This window comes from Equus quagga, chromosome 20, assembly GCF_021613505.1.
Source record: "Equus quagga isolate Etosha38 chromosome 20, UCLA_HA_Equagga_1.0, whole genome shotgun sequence".
NCBI lineage: Eukaryota > Metazoa > Chordata > Mammalia > Perissodactyla > Equidae > Equus > Equus quagga.
Window position 1 is genome coordinate 2567780 of NC_060286.1, and position 26933 is coordinate 2594712.

Here is a 26933-nt window from a genome sequence, read left to right on the forward strand (position 1 = left end):
ATGACTTCCCTACCGTTGGAGAGGTTCAGGCTGTGTGACCTGTTAGGGGATAGGTTATAAAAGGACTCAAATATCGTATTGGAAAAACGTAACCTTTGAATTACATACACATTTTATTCACTCATAAAATGTAAAAATTAAAGATTTCCCCAAATCTAGAAAACTGTAAAAAAGCTTTTAAATTTCTTCTTTCCTTACTCCTCACCCACATTATTAGGCTTTCATAGCCCTAATCAATATCTATGTTTCCCTCCTGTTTGGAAATACAGTTGCTTCATACTTACCAGAGAGTTCTTTTAAAAAGGGGCGTACAAACTTTCTCTGTTTCCCACCATCCAGATACCTCTATGACTGTACCATAAACACAAATAAAGCTTATTTCCACTGATTCCGTTTCACATAACAACTTAAGTCCCTCTCCACTTACCAGGCGGCCAGTTTTGTTGAAAAGGATGGTGTTTTAGTGTGTTTATAGACTAGTGGTGTTTGCGTGTACATGTTATTTTTGAAATATATAACTTCTAATTCATTTGTAACACAAACATACTGCCAGTTTGTTCAGCTAAAGCAAACAAACAACATCCAGTTAAAAACAACCCTCACCTTTCATTCCAAATGCAATTTTTGGTAGCTTTTATTCTTTTGTTTTCTGACATATTCCAGGCTGTTTGTGAGCTATCCTATTGTGCTAAAGTTAAAAGAAACTGGCCATCTTGGGTAAAAGTGGCAGAATTTTATAGCCTTAAATGAACTTACAGGCTCACCATTTGCCCATCTCTTCTCATCTTTTCAAGAAAAAGTAGATTTGCTACCATCACTGGGCAAGGAGCACAAACAAGGCATTCTACTTTGGAAGATAGTGGCTGTTTTAAATCTTCGTCATTCTCTTTTGAAAATACTCAAAATACAAAAAGGAGAGGTGCCAGGGTGCTTTGATATCACTGAGTTGAATGTCTCATTTGCAAAACACTTTTAAGTGCCATCGTATTGTGTAATGGGTTTCTCCTATTAGCTTGTTTGAGTATATTTTTTGTCTTTTTGGCTTACCAGTGTCTCTGAATAGTTCTGTCAACGATAGACCACTCAGGGGCCGGCCCGCTTGCGCAGCGGTTAAGTGTGCACGTTCCGCTTCGGTGGCCCAGGGTTCGCCGGTTCGGATCCTGGGTGTGGACATGGCGCCACTTGGCTCGCCATGCTGTGGTTGGCGTTCCACGTATAAAGTGAGGAAGATGGGCACAGATGTTAGCTCAGGGCCAGTCTTCCTCAAAAACAAACAAACAATAGACCACTCAGTGATTTGTGTTGTCTCTGATCCACCGACCACATTTCAACTAGAAATCCATGATTACACTGATGTGTCTATTTAACAAGTTTTGCTTTTAGCTCTATAGATCAACTGTAAGGATCTATATCAAAGGATATTTGGAAAAAGTGGGAAGATGCATTCGAACTTAAGTTTTATAAGTTTACCTTAGAGGGACTTAGGAACAATGTTTTTTGTTTTCATTTGGTTTTTTTGTTGTTGTTAATGAAATAGCCTAAAGAAGTGTTGATTCTGATCAGAAATGTCAGAAAAGACCTTAGAAGAGCTGAAAGTTGAAGTGTGTATAAAGATAGCTCCCTTTTCTTGAGTGCTCACAGCATTTTTGCTTAACACTTTACATGCGTGTGTTAAGGACAATTATTACACCTATGAATGAGGTGTTACTCTTTTTTTTAAGCTCTACAGGAGCTAATATGGTGCTAAGGTTGAGAATAATTGCTTTGGGAAGATTCACAGATTTCTGGCTTGGGTCTCTGGATGGATGGTTGTGCTTTTTGAAGAGAAAATATGGGAAGAAAGAGGTTTAGTGTGTAAACGTCTGTTTGGGTTGGCGGTTGGAAATAGGACCTGAAGCCCAGTGGCAAAGTTGGTCCTACAGATGAGGTGTGGGAGAATTATTGGCAGCTGGATGGTACTCAAAGTGACGGGATTCGGTGAAACTGCCATGAGAGCTTGCATGATGAAGAGAAGACCCAGAATCCTGGGGAAGCTTGAAGTGTTTTGAGTGGGTGGAGAGGAAATAAGATGACGGAGATCTGAGCGTTCAAAGGGAAGCAGCAGCAGCAAGGGAGTGAGTGGCATTTCAGAAGCCACGGGAGAAGATAGGTCACAGGGCACAGCTGTGCCTGGCATGTTAGGCGCTCAGTAAATACCTGTTGCCAGTAGAATTTAGTGAGTTTCAATGAGTCACAGGTTTCCACTAGATTATCAGTTAGGAGGTTGCTGGTGACCTTGGTAAAAATAATTTAATTGGGGTTGTATTTCTCCTGTCTTACTCCGGGCTCCTCTTGGTCTCTTTTGTAAGTTCTATCCTCTACTTTAACTGTTAGAGTTCTGTAGGGCTTCCTCTGGGCCTCTGGTTCTCCAGGTGTGGTTCCCCAGACCAGCAACAACCACATCACTGGGAACTTGTTAGAGGTGAACATCCTCAGGTCCCAGACCTAGCGAATCATAAACTCCGGGGATGGGGCCTGGCAGGCTGTGTGTTAGCACGCCCTCCAGGCGCTGGTGATGCCTGCTGGAATTTGAGAACCGGTGCTTTAAGGCCTTTTCTCTGTCCACGCCTTCTCCTTAGGTGTTTAGTCTGTTATCATGGCTTGAGTTTACCATGCTAGGTGCCCACACTTCCAAATTTACCTCCTTGGTCCAGTTCTTCTCAGGACCAATCCACAGATCCAACTGCCTGTTATTCATTTTCTCTTTGATGTCTTATAGTTCCTCCAGGTCAACTTGTCCAAATTTTTGGACTCAAAATTTTTCTCCCAACCCTCTTTTCCCGGGCTCAGTAAAAGGCGCTGTCATTCATGTAGATGTTCACACTAGAAACCTAAGCTTGATCTACTTTTTTACACAAATAGTTCTTTTTTTTTTTTGAGAAAGATTAGCCCTGAGTTAATATCTGCTGCCAATCCTCCTCTTTTTGCTGAGGAAGACTGGCCCTGAGCTAACATCCGTGCCCATCTTCTTCCACTTTGTATGTGGGACGCCTGCCACAGCATGGCTTGCCAAGCGGTGCCATGTCCACACCCGGGATCTGAACCCTCGAACCCCGGGCCACCGAAGCGGAACATGCGCACTTAACTGCTATGCCACCAGCTGGCCCACAAATAGAAGTTCTAAGCACATTCCACTATACTGGTTCAGGATATCTATATTTATATGTCTACAGATGTAGACATGTACATACGACTGAAATAGTGACAATTTAAAAATTATAATGAGTAAATGCACCCCCTAGTTAAGGGTGAGATGGGAGGTGTTTTTCAGGAAGTCTTAATGCTCAGAATTGCTGAGTGATCAACCTGCAATGATAAGTGTGATTCCAGAGTTTAAAGGTTAAGTGTAAGTATTGTAAACATGGCTTCTAAACCCAAGTTAAGTACTTCGTCTGGAACTCAACTGAAGAAACTTGTGTGTAAATGCATAATGTGTCTGGTTACTGTGAGGGATTGAATATACACAACTCCGTCTGTGGTCATCGATAGGCAATTTCCAGGAAAGGGTGGGTGGTGAAGTGTCAGAGTGTGGGACTTGGGGGCCAGAATGCTTTGTCTCAGGTCATCATAGCATCACTTGCTGTGACCTTGAGCAAGTCACTTTCCTTTATTATGCCTCAGTTTCCTCAGTTTCCCATTGTGGGAGGTTGTTTTTTTCATTTTCTTTATTTTATTTTATTTTTTTTTTGAGGAAGATTAGCCCTGAGCTAACTGCTGCCAATCCTCCTCTTTTTCGCAGAGGAAGACTGGCCCTGAGCTAACATCCATGCCCATCTTCCTCTACTTTATACATGGGGCACCTACCACAGCATGGCATGCCAAGTGGCACCATGTCCACACCCAGGATCCAAACTGGCGAACTCCGGGCCGCTGAAGCGGAACATGTGCACTTAACCACTGTGCCACCAGGCCAGCCCCTCACTTTCTTGATAGTTAAAATTTGTTTTTATTTTTGGTGGAGTCTCTTTTTTCTTTTGTTCCTTGCACTTTTGGTGTCATATATAACAAATTATTGCCTAGTCGAGGGTCATGAAGATTTATGCCTATGTTTCTTCTAACAGTTTTATAGTTTAGCTCTTACATGATAGGTAAGTATTTTTGTGTCTTCCCAGTTAGAATTTCGGTACTATGGGAGGGCTGGGATACTGTCTGTCTTACTCATTATTTGTCCTTGGTCCTCGGCTAGGAAAATTCCAAGTGTTCAATAATGATTGTTAGTGATTTTGGAATTACAGACTTTAAGGAGCTATTATCAAAATGAATTAAAACGCCTAACTTGAAACACTTTTTCTAGTTTTTTTAAAGCTAGGCGTTGAAATAATATATTTTGCTAGTGTTGCCAGGAGATGAAGTAATGCTGCAGATTAGGTTTAGGAGACTTTAAATGAGTGTGTTTGTTATGAATGCCTCCCTTGGTTCTCAAACCTTGTCTGTGTAGCTTTACAAAATTGAGTTGTGTAGCTGAGAGTTTAATGCCTTTACTTTTAGACTTGGAGAGTTTTGTTTGTTTTTACTCTGTTATTCATCGCCATTTCTTAAAGAGTAAACCAATGAGCAAGGCCCATGTTTCTAAACTTCCGCGTTTCCTTGTGATAAACAAAAATTTCATGCCACTTTCTGGGACTCTGATGCCCCCGCAGCAGTGCTGAAAGACAGAGCCTCTTCTCTGCTTATGTCCAGCAGCAAAGAGGGCTTGGTGGGCTCTCCTGCCATAGGTCGTGTCCCCTCGCGTAATGCTAGGTTTGGAGTCGGGGTGCCCTCTGAAATGAGGGCTTCGATGTCTGTTTGCTTCAGCAGCCGTGACCTTTCAAGAATAATGTAGACTTATTATCATGAAACTGCACACTTAATCTCCTGAGGAGGGAGAATTGGCACTTTGATAATGAGTGATTTCGTACCCGACGAGGAGTCAGTTTTTTGTTTTTGTTTTTTAGTGGATTCACGTTGTACAGCAATTTGAATATGAGAAGTGTCATAAACTAGTGCATTAACCAAATTAGGTACATTGCTAGACTGACTTCATACAGAGCCCTAGAGGAAAATTTTTAGGATTAGGCTAAATCATGGAGGGAAATACCACCTCATCTAACTTTGTTGTTTTAATATGGTTTTAAGAAGGCCTCAGGAATGGATCTTTATAGAGAAAGTCTATATATTAAAACAAATTTAGGATTTTACATCAGAAAACGAATCAAGCAGTCTGATACCTTGTAAGGATACGCAAGGGAAAGACTAGTATTTAGATTTATTGGTTAAGTTACAGTGACATGTCTGCTGCTAAAGTGACGAAATTGTTTAATGTGAGTTAGTATATGTCAGTTCTAATGACCTTGGCTCTAAGTTTATGCTTGTGGTTTTAGCTTTTACTATGGTAACCTCATTCTATCATTAAAAATTTAAAAAGTCTGCCGGCTTTGAGTGCTGGGCATTTTACGTTGGGAATAGCAAATTATCTCTAATACTTGAGACACCAGCCCCTATCTCATTAACACCATCAGTGTCATTCTCATCCATGAAAATACCTTTCAGAATGTATAAATTTGGGTACTAATTAAACATAATCTTAAGTCATTTTTTGGGAGGTGGAATCTTTCAGTTAATTCTTCTGTATTTCACTCTCCCCATACGTACTCACAGCTTTATTTTATTGTGAACTTGAATAATTTTGTTTTCGTATGATTTTTCTTTGATTCATAGCAGTCAGTTAATTGCAAAACAAAAGCAAGAAAACAAAATACCTAAACTGCAGCTTCTGCAGAAGTCAAGAGAACAGCAGAGTTCCTGCACTTCAGAGCAGTGCGGGCCGGGGTTTGACTGAATGACTGACTGGTCTTCTGTCTTCAGTTCAGCTTGTTTTTTTTCAAGATTTTATTTTTCCTTTTTCTCCTCAAAGCCCCCCGGTACATAGTTGCATGTTTTAGTTGCTGGGCCTTCTAGTTGTGGCAGGTGGGACACCGCCTCAGCATGGCTTGATGAGTGGTGCCATGTCCGTGCCCAAGATTCGAACCAGCGAAACCCTGGGCTGCCGAAGTGGAGCGCGTGCATTTAACCACTCGGCTGTGGGGCTGGCCCCTCGGTTCAGCTTTAAGTAAGTTCCAAATACGTAAAAAACAGAGTGAATTTTCCCATTTATATTTACTCATTTTGTTTAAAAAATAATTTATCACTTATAATAATATATAATTTAGAAAAGCTTTGCAGCATTGCACGTTTTTCTTTATTATGCATGACCTATCCCCCTCTGCCCGTGAAAAGGCTTACATAGTCCATCTTTAGAGGTGAAGAAGGAAATAGAAGCCAGTGTACAGCCCTTTGCTTTGTGCATTTGTTTGGGAGTGCCATTTTGAGACGTGAGATGTACCCGTTTTACTTTTTTGCAGTGCTTTGGGCAAGTGCTAAACTTCTTGTCTCATTCTCACCTAATTTGCTGGATAAATTTAAAAGTATCGCCTCAGTCTTAATGATGATAAATGATTTTGCCTGAAGTCACTGTCAATTGCAAATAATTTAGGTGGCCAACCCATTTTTATTGTAATTATCTTTCAAGGTTTGGAGCTCTGTGGGAGACAGGTTGGTTTTTCAAAATATTTCTTTAAAAAGATTTTATTAAAAATAGGGGTTTTAGGGGCTGGCCCCGTGGCTGAGTGGTTAAGTCTGTGCGCTCCGCTGCAGGCGGCCCAGTGTTTCGTTGGTTTGAATCCTGGGCACAGACATGGCACTGCTCATCAAACCACGCTGAGGCAGCGTCCCACATGCTACAACTAGAAGGACCCACAACGAAGAACATACAACTATGTACTGGGGGGCTTTGGGGAGAAAAAGGAAAAAATAAAATCTTTAAGAAAAAAAAAAAAGAGAAGGATGAAAGGGATTAATGGAGCAAATGTGACAAAATCTTAAAAAAAAAAAATAGGGGTTTTACCTACTTTGTTTTTGTGCTTTTTGTTGGAAGTTATCGTAAGCGGTTCATATTCTTGGAGCGAACTTGGGCAGCAGATGCCGAACCTACTGAGGAGCTGCCCAATACGAGCTTAAACCTTTTGGGGTTCTTTTAAAAACAGCCTGAGCAGACACTCCCCTTTCAACGCCTCTTTCAGTTTAGTTTGAGCAATAGATTTCTCTCAAATAGCAATTGAGTAACCTAAAATATGATTTCTAATCAAAGCATTAGAATTGCATCTGAAAAAAAGTTTCAAAAATATGAGCCTTAAAAGTAAGCTATTAAAATTGTTTTATGGAAATTTCCACTGAATCTGTTAAATAGTGCGATTTCTCCGAAGACCTGAATTTTATTCCCCATTTTTTTCTCCGTCTCACTGCTAGGTACTGTGTATATAAGGCTGTCTTGATGTGATTATAAAGTCATATCATCATTAAAGTTATTTTTCATCCCTTTCCTTTTTTTGCCTTGAAGCCAGTTAACAAAGCATTAACTAATGTAATTAATTTAGACTGAAGACATTGAATAAAATATTGACATGCCGCAATGACAGATAAAGTGCCGCATTTTAAACCTGTGTGGTCTAGTAGTAGAGTGGCTCAGTGTTTTATCAAGTAAACTTGACGTGCCAGCTGGAAGGCCTACATAAATATGTGTGCACATGTATGATCCACGGCCCTCCTCTTTTCCCAGTCAGCTATTTAAAAAACACTTTACCCTGTGCTTGAAAGTAAGCCATGAAGTTGTTACGTGATCACCAAACTTCCAAAAACAATTGCTTAATGTTTTGGACTTCATTATGATTAGGAAAACAGAGTCAGGAAAACCTCATGGGGAGTAACTTGTTTCCTGAGGATCAGCAGTAGAAGACCCACAACAAACCACGCGTGAGGCTCTGTGTTGCTACGTGTTGCCTTCATTCAATTTCCACTTCTAGTAAATGTCTGTGAAACACTGGGTTTTCTCTAGAGTTGCAGTGCCTATATTTAAAGGTTTCTGCTATAGTTGTTTCTACATGGCATCCTTTTGAAAATTATATGATGTCAGATCTAGTATGCAGTGCATGTATTTTAGGTTTATAGATTATACAAGGAAATAATAAGCATCTTTGTGCTTAAAAACAGGCCATACCTAGGTCTTAGTAAATGGAACCTTCCTTGACTAGTGCTTTTCAAATAGTAAGAATTTGTATTGTGTGAAGGAGGAAGAGAATTTAGCATCTGCACGAGGACATTTTTTCCTATACCCTGTTGGCTACTGCCAGGATTGTTTAAGATGGTATCCACCCATTTCATTTGGCTGCAGTCCTTGCGCTCATGAAAGTAACACTGATGATTCCGAATTGCTATGCGTATGTGCTTTGGCACAGCATGAAGGTGTCCTTAATAACATCGCCATTGTCTTTAAAACAGCTTGCAGTTATGACTACAAATAAATGGGTGTGACAGGAGGGCGTGGCAGATAATGATTCTGTTTTCCAGCCCTCGTGTTTAACAAACCTGCTTTGTACTGCGAGTTTTACGTTCCCTGGACCTGCTACTTATTTTGTGCATGTTGTTCCTAGTCAACCACAATGTTTGCATATTTGTCACGATAACTTTGACATGTCTTCAGTTGACTACTTTGAATTCTTTTCGTGGAGGCAAGCGAAACAGAATGTTTGGGAAGAAGTTGAGTGGTCTTGCCTCTTGGCATTTTTTTCACTTGCATGTTTGAATACTTACACACTTAGATTATTTTTTGGGACTCTTGTCCTCCAATGTTTGTTTACCTTTGTCTGGTTTAGAAATTTGGGGATGGCCTTTGGTCTTAATCCCTTTCCTTTTTAAGTGCAAGTCATACTATCTTTACTGTGTAATTTCTTTTTAAATAAGGAGTGTTTATGGAAAAGAATTGCTGGCTGTTTGAATGGTTCTGTTTTAGATTGGTGAGCACTTCTGTACTGACCCCGAAGGAAGGATATTATTTGTGCCATATTCTATTCTATTTTATTTATTTATTCATTTATTTGGGGGGAGGGTTAGGTTTTTTTTGAGGAAGATTAGCCCTGAGCTCACATCTGCTGCAAATCCTCCTCTTTTTGCTGAGGAAGACTGGCCCTTAGCTAACATCCATGCCCATCTTCCTCTACTTTATATGTGGGACGCCTGCCACAGCATGGCTTGCCAAGCGGTGCCATGTCTGCACCCAGGATCTGAACTGGCGAACCCTGGGCTGCCGAAGCGGAACGTGCAGACTTAACCGCTGCACCACTGGGCTGGCCCCTTAAAAATATTTTTGATAAGTGTATTTTCATGTAATTGGTTTTCTTTGTGTGTGTGTATTTTTGCTTTAAAAAATATTCTGAGGGGCTGGCCCTGTGGCCGAGTGGTTAAGTTCTCACACTCCGCTTCGGTGGCCCAGGGTTTCACTGGTTTGGATCCTGGGCGCGGATGTGGCACCGCTCATCAGGCCACGCTGAGGCGTGTCCCACATAGCAAAGCCAGAAGGATCTGCAACTAGAATATACAACTATGTACTTGGAGGGGCACTGGGGAGAAGAAGAAAAAAAAGAAGATTGACAACATATGTTAGCTCAGGTGCCAATCTTTAAGAAAAATAAGGGAAAAAAATATTCTGAGAATGGATGTATACTTTTCATTCTGCCAAAGGAGTTTATGACACAGAAAGGTTAAATACCCCTGAGCTGCATGTTCTCCTACAAAATGACCCAGGTTGATTCTGGTTGACATGAAAGGACTTTCCTGGACATTGCTTTTTGGGTGAGCTGTGTGTGGATGGGGGAGTCATCTCTGTATTGCTGTCTTCAGGTTTCCAGAATGACTATGTGACTTTCTGCTCACACTGAGAAAGCTAGATAGAAAGCAAAATGGTGATGACAGAAATAAATTTATGATCCTCTCTATTGTGGGTATCCTTTTTGCAAGAATTAAGTTTCTAAGTGGTTGTTCCATTTGAGGGATGTAGGAAGGACCTCTCGTTTGAGGTTGTCTGCTGATGCTTTTCCAAGCAGGAGGCCTAGCTTGCCAAGAACAAAAGTTACCCAACACATGTCCTGCATAAAATATTTCTGAAACAGAAGATCAGTTGGAAGGCTTTATTACCTTAAAAACTTAGGGCACTTGCTGCTTAGTTTGTGTGTGTGTGTGTTTTGGTGGTTTTTTTGCCTTTTTTTTTTTTTTGCTTACTTGGCTCTTAGTAGTTGATTTATTAATTGGTTATGAGAAGGAAATAGTAAATTCTTCATATTAGTAAGAATTAGGAATACACACAAAACTCAGTAGTTTAATTGGAGCACAAAGACTGCTGGAGTTCTTTTCTGCGGTGAGTCTGTCATTCCATTTGTAATGCATTTATCTTGAGATTGGGTTGGGTGGGATTTGCATTCCTGAAGTTACGATGAGTTTCCAGATCCTTATCAGTCAGTATTAGGAGGGACTGTTTTTAATAGTGATAATGAGGTAACCCTTGCCAGGAGGAGACTTAGTCATTGGCAGAATTGTCAGAACCCTGAAATAGTTTGGGAAAACTCAGGATGGAAAAAGCAGGCTGTTTCAAAAACAAAACAAAACAAAACAAAAAAACTCAAGCTGCTTTTTTGGGGAGGGTGAGATGGGCATGGCTGGAGGTGGCGGGATACCAGGTGAACTTCCCTGACGTCTGCACGCTGTGTAGAAGCCGGAAGAGATTAGTGTTATTTTCCTAAAGCACTCCAGTGTGAACATAAAGTTCTGAGTGTTGGTTAAGATTAAGTTGGCTAACAGCCACTAATCTGGAAGTGTGTTCTCTGTGTACATTGGCAAACTTTAATTTGATTGGAGAAAAAAAGAAATTCTTTGGGTAGCAGCTTATTTTTGTTGCCAGTTTGAGAAGAACTTAAGTAGTATTTTATGCCAAGGGGACATTTACTGGGGGCAGGATGTGTGTGTGGGAGGAGCGTTCCTGCTCCTCCGTGACCATTACCATGCCACGTTACCGTGCCGGGGTTTACTGATCAATAATGAAGACAAGATAACCTTTGCCATGATTAGACAGAAAGAGATGAGAAATGGAGACCACACCTTCAGGGATGTCTATCGCACCTCAATTTTAAGTGCAAAACAAATCTTTTTTAGATCAGGGTTTCTTCATTGGCTACCTGCCTGCCAGCCAATATAACAAGCTGTAACCTTGTTTAGTTTTCCTTAAATCCAGAAATGATCCTATACCAAATCCAAACAAGTCAAATCACTCTTAAGGGAATAAGTGAAAACACGTGTAGCTGCCTTGGCCGGCCTACAGCTGTCTGCAGACTGGCTCCGTTCTCTGTGCTAAGCAGATTCCTTCTGAACATCCTAAGATGGCCATCACTGTCATCAGCGCTCAATCTGGGGTGAACAGAGGATGTGACAGCATTTACTTATCTGAACTGTGTTTTGTAAACTGTGACCATAATAACTTTTCTAGGTAGGTGAGAGTCAACCTGACAGCTATATAAAGACAATAAAAACAAATACTATCCAATTGTGTTAAAATAGTATATTGCATATTGCAATTTATATATACTGAGAGCTTTTAATTTAGTGTCAGGAATAATAAAGGTATGAAAGAAATTGAATTTATTGCCCCCTTAAAGGCACATTCTAGAGTTTGTTGTGTTTATTATTTGAATTTCTCACAGGGCTAAATGAAAGTCTCTTTACAGTGTTTGAAAGAATGTCGGCTTGCGGAGGGAAACCCAGCTTGAGCTGTGGAGTCCTTTGGTGTAAACTGCCAAGGTCACTCCTGGAGGGGTACTTTTCCTGAGCTGGGCCAGATTGGGGGTGATATGACGTAGCAGCATCCCTAAAAGATAGTTAGAGATACAGATGATTTTGAATATCCGACAATAGTAAGATGATTATTAAGTTTTTATTACACACGTAATACATTTTTGTTGTAGAAAAATTGGAAATACAACAAATGAAAGGAGAGCAGTTTCCCGCTGAGAAGACTCGTAATCCAGATTCAGTAGCCCTCGAAGAAGTGTCTTGAAAAGCAGCACTTCTCCCACGTCTCTCTCCCTAGAGGCAGACTCTTTCATTCTGACAATGTCTTCTTTTTGCATTTACCTCTGTGTTCTTGCGGGGGAGGAAAAATTTGTTTTCTTACTACCTTCCTAGGTTCTCCAGCTGGGGCCCTGTAAATTGGACTGACAAAAGACACAGTAACAAGAGAAAAGCATACAAATTTATTTAACGTAAATGTTATGTGACACGGGAGTCTCCCTAAGGAAAGGACCTGAAGAGTGGTTAAGACTGAGCATTTTTATACTAGATTTGATGAAGAGTAGAAAGTCATGGAAAAGGTGACAGGAGAAAGGAGTATGAGCTACGGGGAGTGAACTGGGGACAGCAAGGCCACTTCCTTGGCTCTGTCTCGGCGCCCCTCTGTCTGCAGAGATAAGGATGCTCCTTTCCTCCTGTCGCATGAGGCTCTGGGACCTGCTCCGGAGGAGAAGGGGCGTCAGAGAGTCCTTCTGCACCTGCCCCTTCCAAGGATTCTTCAGCTTAAAATAGTCAGTCTGCCAAGGTGCCATCTTTTGCGGGAGCAAGCTCTGAACCCTCTCCTTCTTAAGAACATTCTTGTACTCTGATTTCTTGATTTCTCGGCTTCAGGCATTACCTCTTGATTTCCTGTTACAGCAGACGAGGGTGTAGTTCTTTTTCCACATCCCCGGGTACCCTTTTTGTTCTCACAGCCCAGTATAGGTGTTTGTAGACGTGGATAACTTTGCTTAGATCAGTATTCACTGTTTACACAGTTAAGACTGAACATGTTTGGGGCCGGCCCAGTGGCGCAGCAGTTAAGTTCGCATGTTCCGCTTCGGTGGCCTGGGTTCGCCGGTTCGGATCACGGGTGCGGACATGGCACCACTGGGCAAGCCATGCTGTGGCAGGTGTCCCACATATAAAGTAGAGGAAGATGGGCATGGATGTTAGCTAAGGGCCAGTCTTCCTCAGCAAAAAGAGGAGGATTGGCAGCAGATGTTAGCTCAGGGCTAATCTTCCTCAATAAATAAATAAATAAATAAAAATTTAAAAAAAAAGACTGAACATGCTATTCACAGGTAAGCCATGTAGTAATCTGTGAACACTTCTACTTTTCTGTACAACTTTTGGTTTTCCCTGAGATTTATATTTTTCATTGTTTACTTTTATATTAACTTCTCCCTAATATAGTCCAAATTGCAACTTGTCCAAATTTCCTTTGAGGAAATTCTGATAGTTCAGGTATTCTCTTAGCCTCCCCTAGTCCTGAAGATGAGCTCCCATCTGGACTGGCACCCACTGTTTTTATGCACAGCTCTTATGCTGGGACTTCCCTTCCCCAGCATCTTGGGGATACTCTTTGCTTCTTTATGTTGGATTTCTCGTTTTCCAGATCCCATTCCTTCCTGTTTCTTGGTTTGACTCTTACTTTGGCAGAACGTATTCTCCAGTAGCTGCCTGAGAAAGGTTCATGGGAGTTAAACTTTGAGACCTTGAAAGGCTGAGAATGTCTCATTCTGTCCTTACTCTTAATTGATTGATTGGCTGGTGTAGAGTTCTAGTTTGAAAATTCTCCTTTGAAATTTTAAAGGCAGGGCTTCATTGTTTTTTAGTTTCCTCCATTGCTCTTGAAGCCCAAGGCCCTTCGGATCCTGATTATTTGTGTGATAGTTCTTTTCTTCGTTTCTCAGTGTCTGAAATTGCACGGTCATGTGCCGCACTGTGTTTGGCTCTATCCTTTGTGCTGACACTTGATGAACACTTGCAGTCTGGGAACTATTTTGTTGACGACTGTCTCCTCTTGTTTTTGCCCCCTTAGCTTTATCTTGAACTCTTCTTATTCAGATATTGGACTTCCTGGATTGATCTTCGTATGGTTCTTATGCTATTCTATTGAGTTTTTCATTTCAGTTAATTACATTTATAATTGCTGAGAAAGCATGTTCGTGCTTACTCTCACTTTCTGACTCTCGTTTTAGTCTTTTTTTTTAAGCATACTACTCTTGTTTAATGTTTGTAATATTTTCTCTTATGTTTCTGCAAATATTAATGGTGTCTTCTCCCCCAGAGTTTTCTTTTGCCCGCATAGTCTCTATCAGGACTAACTACATCATTTGCAGAGTGGAAATGTGGGCCCCCTTGTTCAAGATTTATTAAAGAATTCCAAGACAGCAGAGCATCAACCCTAACATGGAACTCTTCTACGTCAGGGTGCTGTGCGGCCAGGTCACACACCTGTGAAGTGGACCCTAATCTCTCTTTCTTCCAGCTTGTTTTTCCTGCTCTGTCTTTCATCCTGGAGATATCCAACAGTTCTTGGCTGTTTGTTAATATTTAACAGTGGGATCCTGCAAAGCTCATTGGAAGCTCCGAATATAAAGTAGGACTTTGCAGCTGTGAGCTTCATTGTCGGCTGGTCTGGCTGGGCAAATTCAGTTTGAGAATTTGTCAGTATCTTTATAGTTTTGCTCCTAGACTAATCGCTGGTCAGATTCCGCGGAGAAGTCTCTTCTAATCTTGCCCTGGAAGTGAAGACCTGACAGTCAGCCTTTGGGGAAAGGTATTGATAGAGGGGGCTGGGGTCAGTGGCTTGTACTGGCACGTCGGAGTCAGTTGTTAAATTTTCAGGTACTTTGTGAGCCAGTTGCTAAATACAACAATTATTAAAGATTATACAGACTTATAATTAAATTTTGTGTTAAAAATCAATTATGTGCTGGCCCCATGGCCGAGTGGTTAAGTTTGTGTGCTCTGCTTCAGTGGCCCAGGGTTCACTTGTTCGGATCCTGGGCGCAGACCTACACATCACTCATCAAGCCATGCTGTGGAGGCATGACACATAGAAGAAATAGAATGACCTACAACTATATACTGGGGCTTTAGGGAGAAAAAAAGAAAGAGGAAGATTGGCAACAGATGTTAGCTCAGAGCCAATCTTCCTCACCAAAAAAGCATACCTTTAAAAAAAAAAAGAAAAGCAAGATAACAAAAACAAGAAAATTTAGAATACCTACTGTCCAAAAAAGAAAAAAAGAAAAATCAAATTAATAAATACTAAAAACTCACCACTTCCTAATTATTTTATTACATTTTGATATTAGAGATGCTTTTGAAATTATTTACATCTACCTATATGGTAATATACTATGTAATACTAGCATACTGTGCATCTCTTCTGAACTCTGTGTTGTGACATTGACACTGAACCTCTTAATCTCAAGTTCATGTGCCTGATGCACTGGAAGCCAAACACAGAGACATCAGTGCTCAGAAATGGAGAAAGATTTATTCAAATTGGCCAAAATGCAAGGCGGGAGCCTGGGTTTGCTTAAATCCACCTCCCCCAAAGCAGGGGGGTTTCTGGAGCTAAGGCTCTTGGCAGGAGGAGCTTCGGGGAAACGAGGGGTCACTCCTGATAAGCCCCTGAGCACTCTGTCTTCTGGGCTTCAAGGGCTGCTGAGAGCCAGCCAGCCAGTGATGGCAGCCTCCCCAAAGGCGTACTCTTTCTTCTGTAAAACAAGCTCACAAATCCTCGGGACCCCTGAGTCACCCCTCAAGTTGCACAGGAAAAACTGCAAGTTGGTGTAATATCCACAGTACCCCTCAGGTACCCTGCTTCAACATCATTGGGTAGCTTGAAGTAGCTGAGAGTATCTACACCACAAGAATCAGCAAATATTACAAATAACTACCCTTGTCCCTCCCCGCCCCAGGTAGTTGTCAAACATTTATTTACCAACACGCTGTGGACCGGGGCGTAGGGCATAGGCTAACTTAACCTGCCTGCACCTCACCCATTGACCCCCGCTGCATGTAGCCTCTGCTTGAGCCCTCCTTGCACCACCCCCAGCCTTGGCAAGGGGCAGGGAAGGGCATTTGTCTGCCTGTCTGAAGACCGAGAGAGGGGATCTGGGAATTGCATTTCAGGAAGGTGTCCTGTTAATCCTTCCCGTTTTATCCCTGCTGAGCCTTTTGGGGGAGTGTTCCCTGCTGCTTACCTTAGGACTCAGTTTTCTTGGGTCTTTGACTACTTTACCTCTTATCCATTATTTTCCAGCTTTCAAAAATGCGTGGCTGTACTCTCCAGTTTTCTTTGTCCCTGTGAGTTTACATCTTAAAGAAATGCCTTGGTGTTTGGGGAAGGTCCGCAAATAGCTGTGCGTTTGGCCCACCATCCTTACCCGGAAGTCTGGGATATCGCTCCTGAAAGAGTATAACCTCAGCCATTTGAAGAGGGTCTAAATAGGCTTAGCCAATCCCCGTTTCAGGTCGTAGTTTGGTCTTGAGGAGAAGTGGAACAATAGTACCTCGCTCTTCTCGATTCTGCAGCAATTCCAGTTGCCCCTCAGCGGCTGGGCTGGTGGCCTGGTCGCCTCACCCACTCTGAAGCAGGCATTTGTTGCCCCCTCATCTAGTGAGTCTCCCAATCTTGGGATTTTGCCTCCACTCTTACCCCCTTCTGCTCAAACTCATTGCTCCCCTCTCCTCATTAGATTGGATGTGATTGGGTTGGTTGGGCTCTCATTAGCCTTAATTCTGTACCGTGTTGATGGTTACCTTTTGGTTAAGGCCAGAGTAGAAAGGTCATAGGATACAAGGGTGGCAACTCAAGGAGAAGAGATTGCCTGTGATCTCTAAGAAGGGGGACTTGGACCTCAAACTGTTCCTCTATTGAGGAATGCATATATTTACGAAAAAGAGTTTTGTGGCTCAAGACAGTGACAGTGGTGGCTAAAAGGATTAAATATCTGACAGGATATATAAAAGGAATAAATAATTACTTGACACTGGACATGTGAAATAGGTTAGATGTCCTGGTGACCCTTCTTGCTCAAAGTTGTGAAGATGGTAATTCTTTTTTTTTTTTTTTTGAGGAAGATTAGCCCTGAGCTAACTACTGCCAATCCTCCTCTTTTTGCTGAGGAAGCCTGGCCCTGAGCTAACATCCGTGCCCATCTTCCTCCACTTTATATGTGGGATGCCTGCCATGGCATGGCGTGCCAAGCGGTGCCATGTTTGTACCCGGGATCCGAACCCGCGAACCCCGGGCCACCGAGAAGCAGAATATGCACACTTAACTGCTGTACCACGGGCCGGCCCCGGTAATTATTTCTAAAGATGCAGTGTACAGCAGTATCCAATTGCTAAATTAAATTAAACATTTCTACAAAAAGGGCTTCTGGCAGCTACTGCTTATTGCTCCTCTTTCTGATCTCTCCTTTGCTCACCATCTTTTGTATTTTAATTAGAGAGGTTTTCCCTCACTTCAGTTTATAGGATGAGATCCAGGTCAGACTCTGTGCATGTGCTAATTGCTGTTTTTTTGTTTGTTTTTATTTTTTAAATCCTTTGTGATTTCTGGGAAGAAATGCTTGTCTTCAGATGGGAGGACGGGATTAGGCCAGGTTTTTCCATATGATTATATGCTCAGGTCCAAAATTCTGTAAAGAGTCTAAAAAGATTGTTTGCTGAGTTTCAACTTTGTTCATATAAAAGGTCTTTCATGAGTAAAACTGTTAAATCACGTTGAGTCACACACAGTCATGCGCTGTATCTCGATGTTTTGGTCAAGTGACGGACCGCTTATGGGATGGTGGTCCCATAAGATTAGTACTGTACATACAGCCTAGGTGTGCAGTGGGCTGTACCATCTAGATTTGTGTAAGGACACTCTGTGATGTTGGCACAAGGACAAAATCGTCTAATGACAGATTTCTCGGAACATATCTGCATTGCTAATCGATGCATGACTGTATTTAACAAATTACCTTATGTGAAAACAACGAAATACTATGATGTCTAGGTCCTGTGACTGTCATGTTTGCCATAATGTCTTCCTTGGAACCTGCCTGCGTTTGCCTTGGCATTGCGCACAGCGTGCATTTGAAATAGGATATCTATAAATGCGGACCTTGTCGGCATGGTTTGGGGAGAATTATGGTAGCATTACGATAGGCTTAAGAAAAGCTCATTCTGGCCATTGACTTTGTCCAGGTGATGGTGATTGCCTGCTTGCCCAGCAACCTCAGAGATGCTCCTAAAAGGCAGATGGTAAAGCAGTTAGCCCTAAGGTAGTGGCATAACCAGGAGCTGCTGTCACACCCCTCGCCTTTTTGAAATGCCCTAAGCTAAGTGGTAGGGTGAATTTTTTCCAAACTTATTAGCAGGTTCTTTTTTCTGCCTCCTTTCACTTAGGAGACACTTTAAAAAAAAATGAGTTTTAAGGTGAGAAAGTTGAAAAATTTTTATGTAGTCATGGTCTTTATTAAAACTGGCTTACTGTTGAAATAGCAGATGGCTGTGATAAAATGGGAGCATGTCAACTGTAAGAAGAAACCTGTGGGGATTAAATCATAATTAAAAATACCTCTAATATCATTCACCAAAATGTTTTCCTTTGGATTGACTATGAATACTGTGTCCTCTTTTTATTCATCTTTTGACAAAACCAAAGAATAAAAAAAATAGACACAGCGAAAATGACCCACGGTGGCTTTGAAATTTCTGTGTTCAGAGATTTTTAGGACATGGACTTTCCAAAGTCAAAGAATCTTGAAAATAAGACAGATACTTGTAGGAGCAAGGCTGATACGGGCTTTTTAAAAGCATTTTCTGTTCAGCGAGTTGTCAAAAAATGGATTACACTCATTAGGAATGACCAGTCCTCCTGTAACACACGGCATTTCAGAAGGATAGTGTCCACTGATGCCTTAACATGGCAAGGGCTTTACCTGCACCTCATTCCCCCACTTCAAAAGAAAAAAGAACGGGTGTCTTCCCTCGCCCTGTCTCCCTTGCACTGTCGCCCAAACTAGGTGTACACGGCCTTTTCCTGAGACCCCGTGCACCGTCTCCAACTGGTCCCAGTGGTGAGCTCAGTGCCGCGTGTCCACGGGTGTTCAGCAGTTGTTCTGTGGTGGAGAATGAGTCCCTGCCCGTTTCCAGCCTGGTGCCTCTCATGGCCTCTCGGGAAAGCTGCTCCAGGGATCTGTCAAAAAGACGAAGCCAGCCATGCCGCTGCCCTTCTGAAAATGCTTCGGTGGCTGTCAGCTACTTAAAGTTTAGCCTCTCAGACTTTTTTCCTTCTAAAATTGTTTTTGATATTATAAAATTAACATACTATGATCAGAAATTCAAACAACATTAAACATAGATGTAAAAATATATGTAATACGTGTATGTAAATACATTTATATATGTATGTAAAAAATATGTCCCTAACTCTCCTCAAAATATCCAGTTTGCTGGACCTTATATAATATCTTTCTATAGATTTGCAAACTACATATAGCTCTCCAGTTTTGTTTTCCACCAATAGTGTTATGCTAAAATATTGTCCTCTCTTCTCGCCCTTATTGGCTTGGGTAAACTAATATCATGGAAGTTAATCCTTTGTGTATATTGCAAATATTTTTTCCCAGTCTTTTAACTTTATGGTGTCTTTTTTCCAGATAGATGTTTGAAATTTGTATCTCGTCAGATATGTCAGTGTTTTGTGTTTTTTGTTTAGAAAGGAGTTCCCAGTAAGATTTTAAAGTCATTCTCTCATATCTGACAGCATTGGATTTTGCATTTTACTCAGTCATGCACTAAGTTTTTGTTTATAATGAAGTAGGCATCTATCTTTTCAGCATACTTGTTTATATTGCAGAAGCTGTTATTTTTTTAAACAGTTTTATTGGGGTAAAATTGATATAGAAAAAACTGCACATTTGATGTATACAATTTGATGGGTTTGGGTGTGGGCATACACCCATGAAACCATCACCTCAATCAATTAATAGACATATCCATCACTTCCACAAGTTTGCTTGTGCCTCTTTGGTTTTTTGGTAAGGATGTTTAACGTGAGATCTACCCCATCAAGACATTTTTTTTTTATTAAGGTTATAAAAGTTAACATCCTTGTGAAATTACAGTTGTACGTCATTATTAGTCATGTTGTAGCTACACCACTTCACCCCTAGTGCCCTCCCCCCACCCCCTTTTCCCCTGGCAACCACTGATCAGTTCTCTTTGTCCATATGTTAACTACCACCTATGAGTGGAGTCCTACGGAGTTTGTCTTTCTCTGTCTGGCTTATTTCACTCAACATAATACTCTCAAGGTCTATCCATGTTGTTGTGAATGGGACGACTTTGTCCTTTTTTATGGCTGAGTAGTATTCCGTTGTATATATATACCACATCTTCTTTATCCAATCATCAGTTGCTGGGCACTTAGGTTGGTTCCATGACTTGGCTATTGTGAATAATGCTGCAATGAAGATAGGGGTGCATGGAACTTCTGGAATTGCTGATTTCAGGTTCTTAGGATAGATACCCAGTAGTGGGATGGCTGGGTCATAAGGTATTTCTATTCTTAACTTTTTGAGGAATCTCTGTACTGTTTTCCATAGTGGCTGCACCAGTTTGCATTCCCACCAACAGTGTATGAGGGTTCCCTTTTCTCCACAGCCTCTCCAACATTTGTCACTCTTGGTTTTGGATATTTTTGCCATTCTAACAGGTGTAAGGTGATATCTTAGTGTAGTTTTGATTTGCATTTCCCTGATGATTAGTGATGATGAGCATCTTTTCATGTGTCTATTGGCCATCTGTATATCTTCTTTGGAGAAATGTCTGTTCATGTCCCTTGCCCATTTTGTAATTGGGTTATTTGATTTTTTATTGTTGAGTTGTGTGAGTTCTTTGTATATTATGGAGATTAACCCTTTGTCGGATAAATAACTTGTGAATATTTTTTCCCAATTAGTGGGCTGTTTTTTTGTTTCAATCCTGTTTTCCCTTGCCTTGAAGCTCTTTAGCCTGATGAAGTCCCATTTGTTTATTCTTTCTATTGTTTCCCTCATGTGAGGGGTTACGGTGTCCGAAAAGATTCTTTTGAAGCTGATGTCAAAGAGTGTGCTGCCGATATTCTCTTCTAGAAGACTTATTGTTTCAGGCCTACTTTATTTATATTTTAAAGATTTTATTTTTTTCCTTTTTCTCCCCAAAGCCCCCCCAGTACATAGTTGTATATTCTTTGTTGTGGGTCCTTCTAGTTGTGGCATGTGGGACGCTGCCTCAGTGTGGCTTGATGAGCAGTGCCATGTCCGTGCCCAGGGTTCGAACTAACGAAATACTGGGCCGCCTGCAGCGGAGCGCGCGAACTTAACCACTCGGCCACGGGGTCAGCCCCTGATTGCTGTAGTTTTAACATATGTTTTTGGAGTGATGTTTTTCCCACCTCAAATCTTACTGACTTTTCCATGTACTTTTTTAATTTAGATATAAATCACATACCATGAAATCCACCTTTTTAAAGTTTACAGTTCCCTGGTGTTTAGTAATACAGTCATGTGTCGCTTAATGACAGAGAGACGTTCAGAGAAATGCATCATTAGGTGATTTCGTCATCGTGTGAACATCACAGAATGCACTTACACAAACCTAGATGGTATAGCCGGCATACCTAGGCTGGATGGTGCTCATCTTAGGCAACCACCATCCCATAAGTGGTCTGTCACTTAACCAAAATATCGTTATGTCCTGCATGACTGTAGTCACAAAGTTGTGCAACCATCACCTCTAATTCTAGGACATTTTCATTACCCCCAAAAGAAACCCATTAATAGTCACTCCCCATCACTGCACTGCTCCCCCACCCACAACTGGCCCTAGGCAACCACTAATCTACTTTCTGTCTCTAGATTTGCCTATTCTGGACATTTCCTACAGATGGAATCGTACAGTATGTGACCTTTTGTGTCTGGATTCTTTATTTGTGTATCCATTCGTCCACTGATGGACATCTGGCTTGTTCTCAACTTTTGGCTATTTTAAGTAGCGCTACTGTGAACTTTGGTGTATAAGGATTTGTTTGAGTATCAGTTTTCAGTTCTTTTGGGTGTACACGTAGGGGTGGAATTGCTGGGGTATGTGATAATTCTTCATTTAACATTTTTTGTTTTATTTTTAGTTTTCATGTTTTATCTGGTTAAGTTTGTGAACTTACTATTAGGCCAAATAATTTTTATTAATTTAGTTGATTTAATTTATTGCTTAACTTGAAAGCCCCAGATAAGGTGTAGTTGCAAATAATGACAGATTTTTATCTCTTCCCTTTGAATATTTTAATCTTTTTTTGTAATATGATAGCTGAGACCTTTTACTCCTAGCTCCAGGATGGGAATGTTTTTAATATTTTGCTAGTGTGTATGCTATTTTCTATAAGTTTCTGGCAGATTCCTTTTGTTAAGGTAAAGTTTTCCTCTTTCCCTAGTTTGCTAAGAATATTTTCTAGATCAGGAATAGGTGCTGAATATTATTATTTCCTTTTAAGAATTTATCGAGGGGCCAGCCCCGTGGCCGAGTGGTTAAGTTCTTGCGCTCTGCTTCAGCAGCCCAGGGTTTCGCCGGTTCAGATCCTGGGTGCGGACATTGCCCCGCTCATCAGGCCATGTTGAGGTGGCATCCCACATGCCACAACTGGAAGGACCCACAACTAAAATATACAACTATGTACTGGGGAAGTTTGGGGAAGAAAAAGCAGAAATAAAAAAAAAAGAAGATTGGCAACAGTTGTTAGCTCAGGTGCCAATCTTTAAAAAAAACAGAATTTATTGAGATAGCGCATCTTTCTTGTAAACCATCAGTGTTTCTGGAGCATTGGACTTGTACCAGTATTTGCGTGGGTTGATTCTTGGTTGCTTCAGTAGATGTTTCTTCCCATCCAGACTGTTGGTCACACATAAACAAAACTGTTTTGTGTCTAATCAGTCTGAAAACCAATCTGAGAACCTGTGTTCTGGAAAATCTGTAGCGCCAAGTTCAGGGATGGTATAGAACTGTACGTGTTAGAATATTGTCCAGCATGTTTATTTTCTTCAGTCCTCATACTCTCTTCATTTTTTCCTGTAAGCTAACCAATTTAAAATCTTGTTATTCTGAGTCAAGAAACACCCTCCTTTACATGTTTATAAATATCCTCCATAATTGGTTTTGCTTGTCCTCCCACCTCATTCCTGATAAACAAAGCTACTGAATGCTTTGAATTTCCAGTGAAGTGGCAAATTATCTCTGTTCCTACGGTGCTCATCACCATAGTAACAGGAGCCAACTCATTCTTGAGGCGGGGCAGGATGCTGGTCCGTTGCTTTTCAGAAGGATGTGAGACAATCCAAATACCGTTCTGCAGATTAGACAGCAGGCCCGCTCAAGGTGTGTCTAAACAGCCTCAGCGTTCAGGAGATGCAGCTGAGAGTATGTGGCGTAGTCAAATCCCCTGAACTGAGGTTCAGTCACGTTACAAACACTCCAAAACTAATCCACAGGGGCTTTACTTTCCGCCTGAGGACAGTCGAGAATCTTCCAGTTAAGGCTCATTAGTGCTCCCTCCCCCTCCCCAGGAACTTAATTAGAATCCTGGGGCTGGGTACAGAATGTGCCCTGAGAGCTAGAGAACTGCTGCCTGGAGGCCCTGGAAAGGGCTGACGGAGATTTGTACAAAATGTCTTTAAAAAGCAATTTATTTCCAAAATTCAGGTGTATTTTGAGTTCTTTCTCTATTATAGTATCCCATACTTAAACCTTAGAAATGTTTAAAATTCCATGAAATAACATTTGTTGCAAGAATGAATGGTTAAGTAGGCTTCTCTCTTTAAAGTGAGTGTACTATTCAACTTGGAGATAAGATGACTCGGAAAATTAGGAAGAGCTGGCTACTAATGGATGTGATCGGACGTCTTTAGAAGGAACATAATCTAGTAAATGAGCAGCTAGAGAGGTTTAGAACAGTCAAGGGAATTAGTTCAAACTCAGAAGATTATGGACACCTGGGAAGTGAAAATCCATTTAGTTACATCAGCTGAAGAAAGTACGTAATAACCCGAAGTTGATTAGGTCTTGAGGAGGAGCTTAAGTACAAGCATTTCAAGCGGGTGCTTGTGCTTGTTCTGCCTTTAGGGCGGTGGATGAGGAGGCTGAGTCTGTGCACTGAGTGAGTACTTGGGTTCTAAACTTAAGGGGGTGTAATTAGCTGTCTGTCAAAAACTGTACATCAAGATTCTTCATAGCTTGGTTGAGTTCTTTCTTAGATGATTCTTCCTTAAATTATTCTTTTTTCATGTGTAACCCAAACCTACTGGTTTCATTATTACACTAGGAGAGGGGACAATATGAAGGGAGGACTCAGGCATTCCAATTTCTGAAACTGGAATTTTGATCCCCATTATGACTTAATTGACACACCAGTTTATATTATGAGCTAGCCTTGGGAGCCTCATCAACTGAGTGCAGTGATAAAAGTGGGTTTCTGGTCCTGCATCAGTGTATGAAGCCTTGGCTAGGTGTCATCTCATGATTCCTCTATGTTTCTCAGGGTTTGTAATTCCAATGGGAAGGAGGGCGTGTTCAGGAAACCAAAAAATATCATGTGGAGTTTTTTGAGCATGAAATAACAGGATTGGATGATCTTAAAAGATGTTTAACCAAGTTTTATGTTTCTTGATACTTTTGACTCACTCTTTCTAAAGGTTTAATTTTCTATTCAACGTTATTTTGGAGAATCACTGAATTTTGTTTCTTGGACTGGTGGGAATATGGGTAGAAATGTGGTGATGGGATAGAATTAAAATACCTGTGTGGCTTTCTTTTAAAAAGGGCATTTTGGAATTAAAGTCTTTTTTTAAGAACATCAAGAAAATTTCACAATAATTTGATTTTTCGGATAAAATTTAAGTATTTTAAGGAGATTTCCTCTTAGCCTCTTGAGCTTTTCCATTTTCCTGGTTCCATGCTAGGAAGAATGTTAATTTTAGAGCCGTTTTTCTTCATGGCTAGCCTTTGTTTTCGTGGTAAGTTCTGTCAAAGATAATTTTTTCCTGTTTGATTTGCCTGTTTTTTGTCCCTGTAACTACTGGTGTTCTTCCCTCCCCTTCTCCGTCTTCCTGGATGGGAGCCTGGAAAAGGCATTCATCTGTAGTTTTGATTTGTGTGTTTCCTGTAATCATGCAAGAAATCTAGAGCTGAGTGGCATCAGATAGCCATGATGTCATTTTTCTCTTTCCATCCAAATTTAGTTTTAATATTGAAAACTTAGGAAATATTGTACACTTACGCTAACGGTGAGTGACTATTGATTAACTTGATTCCCGGGGGTTCTTTCTTTCCCTGTATTGTCTCAACCTCTCAGTTTTTGTCTGTCTCTGTAAATGTTCCTCTAAAATTTGTTTCAGATCTATTTAGAGTATTTCAGGAATGGTTTGAGCACACACCAGGATTAGATTCAGTTCAAAAAAGACCTTGCTCTTGTGCCATTTTGCTTCTGTGTGTTATCCTGATGTTCTCATCCCATTTCTGGGTTCATATATAAATGGGCACTCATTATTTCTAGTAGATTTTATTTAAAAGTTTTTGGGGGGCAGGCCCGGTGGCATAGTGGTTAAAGTTCCATGTGCTCCTCTTTGGCAGCCTGGGTTCACTGGATCAGATTCCAGGCGCGGATCTACACCACTCATCAGGTCACACTGTGGCGGCATCCCACATGACATAGAGGAGGACTGGCACAGATGTTAGCTCAGCAACAATCTTCCTCAAACAGAAAGAGGAAGATTGGCAACAGGAGTTAACTCAGGGCCACTCTTCCTCACCAAAAAAATGTTTCATCATATGGTTGACTGTGAAATAGCTGTCTGAAATCTTATGTCTAAATGCATCGTTTGTGTATGACACACTCCCTGCTTCCCTTTCTCTCCATAGAGACCTCTTAGGTACCGTATGCTTTTTTAGCCTGTCTCCCAACTAGAGCAGAAGTTTGAGGACAGGAAGTTTTGTACTTTGTTCACTGCTGTATCCTCAGTCTCTGGAAGAGTGCCTGGTACATAGTAGATGCTCAGTGGTGAGTGAATGAAAGATCTAATTGATAATTTAGCTCCCAGTGTGAGATTTGAATAGAAGCAGAAATGATTGCTTAGGTGTTCAAATTAGAGATGGAAATTGTTTTATTCTTGTGATATGCAATGGAAGCAAATTCACCAAGGTTAAGGATTGGTGAAAACTCCCCTGGTTAAGGCGCCTGATCTCTTTCAGCCCCGTGTAATGATTGCAATTTGAGTGCAGCACTCCTGTTACAGATCTGGATGAGTGGGGCCTAGAGAGCTCCACCTTCTTAGAGTGTTAATCACGTCTCTGGTATACGCTTCTATTGTCAGTATAAGAATAGTTTTTCCTATGCTGCTGTCATCCTCTCCTACACTGAGTAATTTCTGGTCTGGAGCAGTATTTTGTAAACTTGAGTATCATGAATCCCAGCCAAAGGAAGAAATTTACTGAAGCCCTTCAATATAGAGAGAATGTTAAAATTTTTGTTACATTATAATGTAGTTAAATATGTGTAAACAAAACTAGTAAACCCTGTATGCTTCTAGATCTTATGCAACTATAAAGAGAAAATACGTAATGTATACAATACTCGGTATTTTGATATTAGTTTGAATCAAGTTTGAAAAACTAAATAGACACATGCGCTATAAATGCTGACGTTCACTCAGCAGACTCATGTTTTAAAGCCACTGTGATAACTCACCCTCTCCGCTTTTCTCTGTCTGAATCGCTGCTGAAACTTTTGTTCACACCTTGTTTGGCTTTCATTTTGCCTTCATTAACTCAGGGTTTCAAGCACATTGGAGCATATCTGGAGGTGTTAGGTAATTATTTTCCAAGTGAATTCAGGAATGGAAGAGCATCCTATTTGATTATCCTTGGATGTTGAGTATTTTTCTCACCTATACATTCCACCCCTAGTAGAAGTAAGAATTACAGTAGGTGTTACTTGAAGGCACTGTTACGCGAAACCCTGAATGGACTGACTGAAAGGGCCTCCTTGCGTGTGCACCTAGGTCTCACGCTGTCAGCGCTCAGCTCCGTGAGAGCCCCGCCAGCTCCGTGAGAGCCCCGCCAGCTCC

The 26933-nt window shown here is 41.1% G+C and overlaps 1 protein-coding gene across 2 annotated transcripts in view; it reads left to right on the forward strand.

Moving 5' to 3' along the window:
• The window catches only part of FBXO34 (F-box protein 34), a 75418-nt gene that overhangs the window by 24134 nt on the left and 24351 nt on the right, over positions 1-26933 (forward strand). The window lies entirely within an intron of this gene.